The sequence below is a fragment of the Eurypyga helias genome, unplaced genomic scaffold (genome assembly GCF_000690775.1).
Source record: "Eurypyga helias isolate BGI_N326 unplaced genomic scaffold, ASM69077v1 scaffold13608, whole genome shotgun sequence".
Taxonomy (NCBI): Eukaryota; Metazoa; Chordata; class Aves; order Eurypygiformes; family Eurypygidae; genus Eurypyga; species Eurypyga helias.
This window is the reverse complement of record NW_010268963.1, coordinates 12,050-20,086: the sequence shown is the minus strand read 5'-3', so window position 1 is coordinate 20,086 and position 8,037 is coordinate 12,050. Positions and strand designations below refer to the sequence as shown.

Genomic DNA, 8,037 nt, shown 5'->3' with positions numbered 1-8,037 from the left:
CTCCCTGCTCTGACTATAGAAGGACTGCCTCAAGACATTCTGGAATAGAATAGAATAGAACAGAATAATTTCATTTGGAAGGGACGTATAGGGATGATCTAGTCTAACTGCCTGACCACTTCAGGGCTGACCAAAAGTTGTCCAAATGCCTCTTAGACACTGAGAGCCTTGGGGCACCAACCACCTCTCTAGGAAGCCCGTTCCAGTGTTTGACCACCCTCTCAGTAAAGAAATGCTTCCTAATGTCCAGTCTAGACCTCCCTGGCCCAGGAACCGTTCCCACACATCCTATCGCTGGATACCAGGGAGAAGTGATCAGCACCTCCCTCCAATTCCCCTCCTCAGGAAGCTGTAGAGAGCAATGAGGTCACCCCTCTGTCTCCTTTTCTCCAAACTAGAGAAGCCCAATGTCCTTAGCTGCCTCTTGTAGGACAGTCCTTCTAGCCAGCTTTGTTACCCTCCTCTGGACACATTCAAGGACCTCAACATCCTTCTGAAATTGTGGGGCCCAGAAGAGCACACATTAGTCAAGATGAGGCCACACCAATGCCGAATACAGTGGGAAAATCATCTCTTTTGCCCAGCTAGTTATACTGTGTTTGATGCACCCCAGGAAGCGATTGGCGCTCTGGACTGTCAGGGCACACTGCTGACTCCTGTCGAGCCTGCTGTCAGACAGCACCACCAGTTTCTGCAGGGCTGCTCTCCAGCCACTCCTCTCCCAAGTTATACTTGTGCCTGGTGCTCCTCCATCCGAGGTGCATAGGATGCACAAATGCCACGTGAACCTGGCATAAATATGTATTTTAGTAAATACCTATAAAGTTCTTAGGGTTTTCTTTAATTTAGTTTAAATTAAGATCTGTGTCAACTCTGTAGTCTTCAGGTTCAAATTGTTTCCTGAAACACATGCAGGCATATTAAACAGCATCATATCTAAACCAGAAAATTGAGACGCTTTGTTTATATTTTGCCTTTTCTGAACATTGATCATTGTATTCCAGCTCTTTATTTTTCCTTTGTTTAGCCATCTTGTAATCCCACTTCATGGTTACTTAATTTCAGAACTCTGTTGTGTCAGAGGCCTGCACCAGGAGCCTATCGAAACATAAAATTTACCAGTTGGGTTTCTTGCCTCACAGTCTTCATAAAGAGTTGTCATAGATTCACAAGACATAATTTTCATTACAGAAGCCATATTAAATTATGCAGTAAAAGTTCACTTGAGTTAATTTTTTAAGTCCCTCTTTCGTTAGTACTACAACCGTTTTACTTGCTTTACTGAAACAAGGCTTCGAGGTCCCTAAATCCCAGAGCATATTTCAAAACCTTTTTAACTATTGTCAAAGCATCTGTAATCTTTCACTGTAAAGTTAGTTTTAGTGATATTACAGAATCTTGTTAGCCATTTTACTGTAAATTGACCCTGGTCCTGTATAATCACCTGATTAGGGTGACATTTTCTTCTTTAATCCATATTTTTTTTTCCTAACATTCCTTCTTTTTATCTCTCTCTCTGACAACACCTCACCTTTATTTTTAAAAAGAACAGGTGGAAGGCAGGTGTTCCCCTAATGGAGATAAACACTGGTACAGAGAGTCATTTACTTTCTTTGCAACATTTTATACCCTTTCTGTGCTCTCTCTGTATCCTAGTGAGGGCATTTCTGCACAGCACTTGTTCTTTCACAACTTACTGAATCTTGAGAACTACCCAAACACCCTATAAATAATAATGAACAGATAGAGTATTTGGGATCAAGCACACGACTGCTATATAAATGTCAGGTGCTTTGCTAGGAGTTTTTTTATATATTACTTGGGGTTCTGCTGGTTTTAGTCAGAGCAGAGTTAATTTTCTTCACAGTATCTAGTATGAGACTGTGTTTCGGATTTGCCCTGAGAAAAGTACTGATAACACTGGTGTTTTTACGTGTTGCTAGGAAATGTTTGCACCAATTCAAGGACTTTTCCAGCTTCTGATACTGCACCCGTGTTCCCAATTTTTTCACTACAAGCAGCAGGGTGAGTGGGGAAAAACACAGTCCAGACAGCTAACCCAAACTGACCAAAGGGGTATTTCATTCCATCGAATATCATGCTCAGTTTATAAGCTGGGGGTGGGCAGGGGAGCCATATTAGTTGGTTAGTTAGTCAGTCAGTCGGTTGGCTTTCTCGTTCGTGCTTTGCTTGTGGAGCTCACTAAGACTCTGCTGTGATCTCTCACTTGGGCTTACTCAGACTCTGCTGCGATTGCCCTCAGGCTCTGGTTCTCAGGCCCTCTGATTCTGACTCTTGCTACTCGGGACCTGGCTGGGTATTGGTCAGTGGGTGGTGAGCAGTTGTATAATTTGTTTTATTTTCCATTATTTTCATTACATATTAGTGTTGCTAGTGTTATTAGTATTTTTAGTATTGTTACTATTTTATTAATTTATATTCAATTATTAAATTGTTCTTATCTCAGCCCATGAGTTTCCTTGTCTTTTCCTCTGATTCTCCGCTTCCACCAGAGGAAATGGTGGGAGGTGAGTGAGTGGCTGGGTGGGACTTAATTGCTAGCTGGGATTAAACCATGACAGTGGTGAATCAACTTCAGCATTTGTATTATAGTTAATCATCTTCCGAGATCTGAAAACTGAGGTTAAGACCTTTCCTTAGGACAGACTGCTATTCACAACAGGCAGGCCTCTACTTCTGGTAATCTAAAGATTACTCTGCTTTCCTTACCTGCTGTTGCTGTCAGCTTTAAGTGCATGAAGTTCCTAGTCAGTGAACCTTTCTCCTGAACACAGTGTGACAAGGGTTTTATGGTGACACAAGGAGTGTAGTAAGAAGACAAGCATGTGTGTTCCCTTTGAACTTGCTGTATGAGTTGCAGTACCTGCACTGTGTATGGCTTTCTAATGATCTAATGAGAGGCCTGTGATGTTCATCATCTCTAGAGCACACTGTGTTGTTTTACAGTGTGGTCTGCATGAAGATAGACCCAGCAGGTCTGCAAGGAGCCATACCTGAACCACAAATTGCATTTACAACTATAGGTTTACTAATATGATGGCTAATGAAAAGCTAATTTCCAAAGCCATAAAATTTTTCATATATTTACATTAAAAATGCAGCTGTAGTAATAAAAATAGCATTATAATATCCTAATGAACATATCTGCTCCTTGTGTATACTCAAAACCACATCTGCCTAGCTTAGTGACAAAATGATTTTTTTTTTTCTTTTCTTATTAGTAGCATAGAACTAGTGGATTCTGCTCTGATTCTCTCCATAGCAACTAAATTCCCTGTCAGTTCCAGTTGCAGGACTAAATTCCTCTCCCAGTTCATTCAGTACAGTTTTGTTGAGAAGACTGGGACAGCAGAGCAGTAATCAAAAGAAACACTCTAGGACCCTGAGGTTGCAAAGGTGTAACTTAAGGCAAAATCTAACTTCCAGATTATTTTTTTTAATTGCTTCTACTAATGCATATGCCAGAAAGAACACAGCTTCACTTTCAGAACCTGGCTTCTGTTTGTAGGTCTGGCAGTTGGCAAAAAAACACATTATACTGCAAACAGTGTTAATTTGATCCGGAGGCCATTGAGATATACCAAGTGTGGAATCCCATAGTGCCATTTTAGACAGTTGCTTTTTGGAGTGAAACTGCACTTTAAACAGTGAAAGCTGATTATTTCTTGCTGCACTGTTTATTTTGTTCCAAATGTTTATGATTTGATGGAAACAAGAAGCTCTGAGATAGCTTGAGATGCTGTAAAAGAGTGCACCTGCAAAACATCTTTTAAGTACCATTGCTTTCTAAGTCAATAAAGTCTTGAAACTTTGCAAATGAATAAAGACACAGTTTTTGCTTGAGAGAAAGAAGTGATTAAAAGACACAGCACCCAGGAGTGTGAATGAGCAGTAAACCATTGACAGTCTTTTGAAATCACTTTCAGGCCTCTAAAATGCCATCCTCCTCCATGTTTGGGATTCTAAGCTCCCCAAAGTGTATTCTGTGAGCTGTAAGAAGTGAGATTTGGTTACAAATCCAGAAATCACCATGCCATATGCATTGGTTTTGTTATTTCCTTTTTAAGTTTGTAGCTGGAAAATTCTACTTTGATCGTGTTCTTTAAGCAACCATTTCCTGAGCTATCTAATGCTGTCCTAAACCTTGACTGTCACCCAGATGCTTCTCTGGAAGGCCATTAACCACCTCACACTTTTCCCATTTAAAAAGCCTTTTCTAATTTCCAGCTTTAAACTTATTCATGGCTGGCTTACAGTCATGCGTTCTTGTGCCACTATTGTCATTTAACTTAAATAGAACTTTTCCCACCCTGATGTGTATATAAAGAAAAATCATATTCCTGATCTGCCTTCATCTTCCTAGGTAAAACACCTTGTTAGGCTCTTTTTGTCTTCTCTGATAAGCAAGGTCCTCCATCCCATGATTATTTGAGTAGCCCATCTCTGCAACTTGCTTGAGCTCTGTGAGTTTTGTTAACATCCAAATGTTATTTAAAAAATATAAATGTGAATCCAGAACCTCCCTGAGAAAATTGTGAATTACTTAGCTTTTTAAACATCTGCTTCTGTTAGATTAAAAACTGCTTCACTAACAGGAATCTCCCCATGCTGATGCTTTTGCAACATGAGCAGACAGTGGAAAGCTACTTCACTATGTGTTGTACAGGTCTTACATCATTTCTTCAAATTCTTCAGTACACAGAGCAGTACTTGCAGACAACGTACATTTGTGACATACAGTGAAATGTTGGGGAGCTATATACAAAAAAGAGAGGCTTATAGGATGCTTAGTATTGCTGAGGGTAGTAGATCACGTGTATTTTCATCATACATGTATTTTGAAACCTGTATTAGGTATGATGCATATAAGCCTACATGAGACTTGAAACAAACTGGAGCTGAATTCTACAGCTACAACTTTTCAACTGATACAGAAGATTGCAGGAACCTGAGAAATGTGGCAGCCTGAAAACTGCTGAGCAATTCCCAGTAAATCCATGAAATTTTCTGAGTAAATAACTCAGTAAGCAAAGGAGTTTTAAGTAAGCTTAGTAAGCAACTAAGTATCACACAGCGCTCACTCACCCCTTACCCAGTGGGATGGGAGAGAGAATCAGAGGAGTAAAAGTGAGAGTTGAGATAAAGACAGTTGAATAGGTAAAGGTAAAGCTAAACGTAAAGCTAAAGCCCTGCATGAAAGCAAACCAAACTCCACTTCCCATCGTTGGGCAGGTGTTCAGCCATCTCCAGGAAATCAGGACTTCATCACGCATAACAGTTCCTTGGAAAGACAAATGAGACTCCAAACGTGTCCTCCCCTTCCTTCTTATTCCTGCAGTGTTATGTGCTGAGCATGACGTCATGCGGTATGAAATATTCCTTTGGTCATTTGGGGTCAGCTGTCACAGCTGTGTTCCCTCCCCGCTTCTTGTGCACTCCCAGCCTACTCACTGGTGGGGTGATGTGAGGAGATGAAAAGGTGTTGGCTCTATGTAAGCACTACTCAGCAATAATGAAAATATGCCTGTGCTATCAACACTGTTTTCAGCACAGATCCAAAACATAGCCTCACAGTAGCTACTATGAAGAAAATTAACTCTATCCCAGCCAAAACCAGCACAGTAAGACATAGAAATGAAAATACAAGGATGTGAGCAGTTCCTAAGAGATCACATTTGATTTAGTTACTGTGGTTCATCACCGGAGGCACAGTAAAGGTCTGCATGTTCAAGTCTAGTCCTTTGCAATACCAAAGTAAAAAAAATTAGCTGATAGTAAATTGGCCTTTTACAGTGGTTTAAACAAACAAATTTTAGTTCAAATTTGCAGTGAATTTGGACCATGCACATAATCAACTTGCACAGCTCTATTGATGAGTGCTAACTCATTAAGCTGTGATAACTTGCTCACTTACAGTCATCATGCTGCCTTTAGCAGTGTGGCATAGCTGTTTCATGCTGGAAGAGCATTAGTGTTCTCTACATGTTGCTGAGAAGAACTGGAAGGCTTTTAGAATTGAATGAATGCAACTAAGGTATTTCACATGTCAGCAACTTAGGAGTTTGGCAGAGAGATGACAATAAAACAGTATAATTTCCCTGTCCTTCTTCCTGGGCTTGATACAATTGAATTTCCTCCATCAACAGTCATTAAAAGGAACTTCACAGATCCTACCACTGCACCCAGAAAACAACGAACTCTCTCTCCTTACATAAAGATGCTACTGTAATTTAAGTGCTGAAGGCTAGGAAGGCCTCAAAGCTAAATCTTCACTGAAATGAATGGGAGTCATTCATGCAGGACATAGAGCTGTTGTTGCCCATTCTCAGCAGACTCGGGAAGGCAAGGATGTACCCATTTTTGCATTTAATTAATTTAGCAGAGCTTTCCTTTAGAGCAAACATTGATAAAGCCATATTACCCTGCTGCTGTGATGTGGCATAGGAATAATCAGGGATGCTTAGTTTGAAAGTAAGGCTGCCCAAAATAAGATACACAATGATACTTCAAGTTACTGCAATCCAGTTCTTCTGCAATGAGAATTGAAAACAATACATAGAGCATTGTATATGACTATAAACTATACAGGTGAAGTATAGCATACTACTACACACTTTAAATTGTTGCTAATCATTTCAGAATAATTTTTTTGACTCATAGGAAGAAGGTAAGTATTGCCTCTTCAAAAAATATTGGGAAACAGAATGCAAAAATAAATCCTTACCATGTTTCTTGGTGGTGCAAGACCAAAGGTAAACACTTTGAAGCTTATAATTCTGGGCAGAAGTGCCTGTGTCTTGTATTTGGCTTGATCCTGAGTATTTTTCAATTGAGTTGGATCAAATTCCAATATCAGAAACGTAATGACTTCTTGGTTTATTACAGTAGAATGACTTTGAAGCCAGTTCCGCTCTTCTGTCAGCCATTGAGATTTCTCTAATACTCAACAGTTATAATCCTCTTTAAAGCAAAAGTAAAATGTATTGTTGTATCACATAACCTTCATTTACTGAGCCCAACTTTATCTTAACAATGTTGAATCTTGCACATAAACTTGAGCTCGTTTTGCAACATGAGAACTTTTGTAGAAGTGTGCTTATTAAACTCGCAAAATACAATGCAGTGCCACAGAGTGAGTCTTTTAAAATGTAGTCATGTTTGTCATGTGCTATACTTCCACAAGTTAAACTCATTTAACTGAGGGATAGCTGTAGTTCAAAGGACCTTGGACTTGTCCCATCCCTAACACTGACTCAGTGAAGCTAAACTGCCACTGAACTGTGCAGTTTCCCTTGATGTAAAGCGGAAATGGTTTGCATCAGGTAGGTCTCCAACAACTTCTTTTAGAGGGCACGTCTTCCCCTTGTGGTATGTACCCATATGCTGTCCTGCCATACACCTTTACTTTTGCAGCACAGATGTGTAAGGTTGATGCCACAAATTCCTCCCTGGGAAGTTAACAGAACTGTGTCAAGACTTGCAGGATTAGACCCACAGCTTACTTCTGTACAATATTTGCAAGAAACTGATGATCATGTCATTTGCGCATCCTTCTAAAGAGAGAAAAGCAGCTATTGTTCTCAGTTTATTTGCTCGTGCCCCTTTCATTTCTTGCTGCGAGTTCTTAAACCTGTTCTAATGAGAAATGACCAAGGATGATCTCATTGTCTGTAGCATGTCACTCCTATTTTGTGCTCCATTTTACTCCTCGAAGTTTCACACAATAATGGCAAAATAATAGCGCGTTCAAAATCAAGTACTAAATGTATAACCTATTTGTAGCACGTGTTTGTATACAAATAGGTACTTCTAGTGCTGTCTCCATTCAAAATGCGCCTGTATGGAGCATTCTTTGCTCCTTTCACAGGAGGTATGAAGGTCAGCAACTTGAAAATTTATAAGAAAAATCCTAAACATCATCACAATGCATGGCCAAATCTTCCATATTAAAGTACTGGAGAGTGCTCCTGTGCAGCTATAGAAACTGCTTAGGTATCTTATAAATGTCGGTAATGT

General features: G+C 39.9%; 1 protein-coding gene across 1 annotated transcript in view; it reads left to right on the top strand.

The window, feature by feature from the left end:
* The window catches only part of LOC104514299 (dihydropyrimidine dehydrogenase [NADP(+)]-like), a 45,753-nt gene that overhangs the window by 34,646 nt on the left and 3,070 nt on the right, over positions 1-8,037 (top strand). The window lies entirely within an intron of this gene.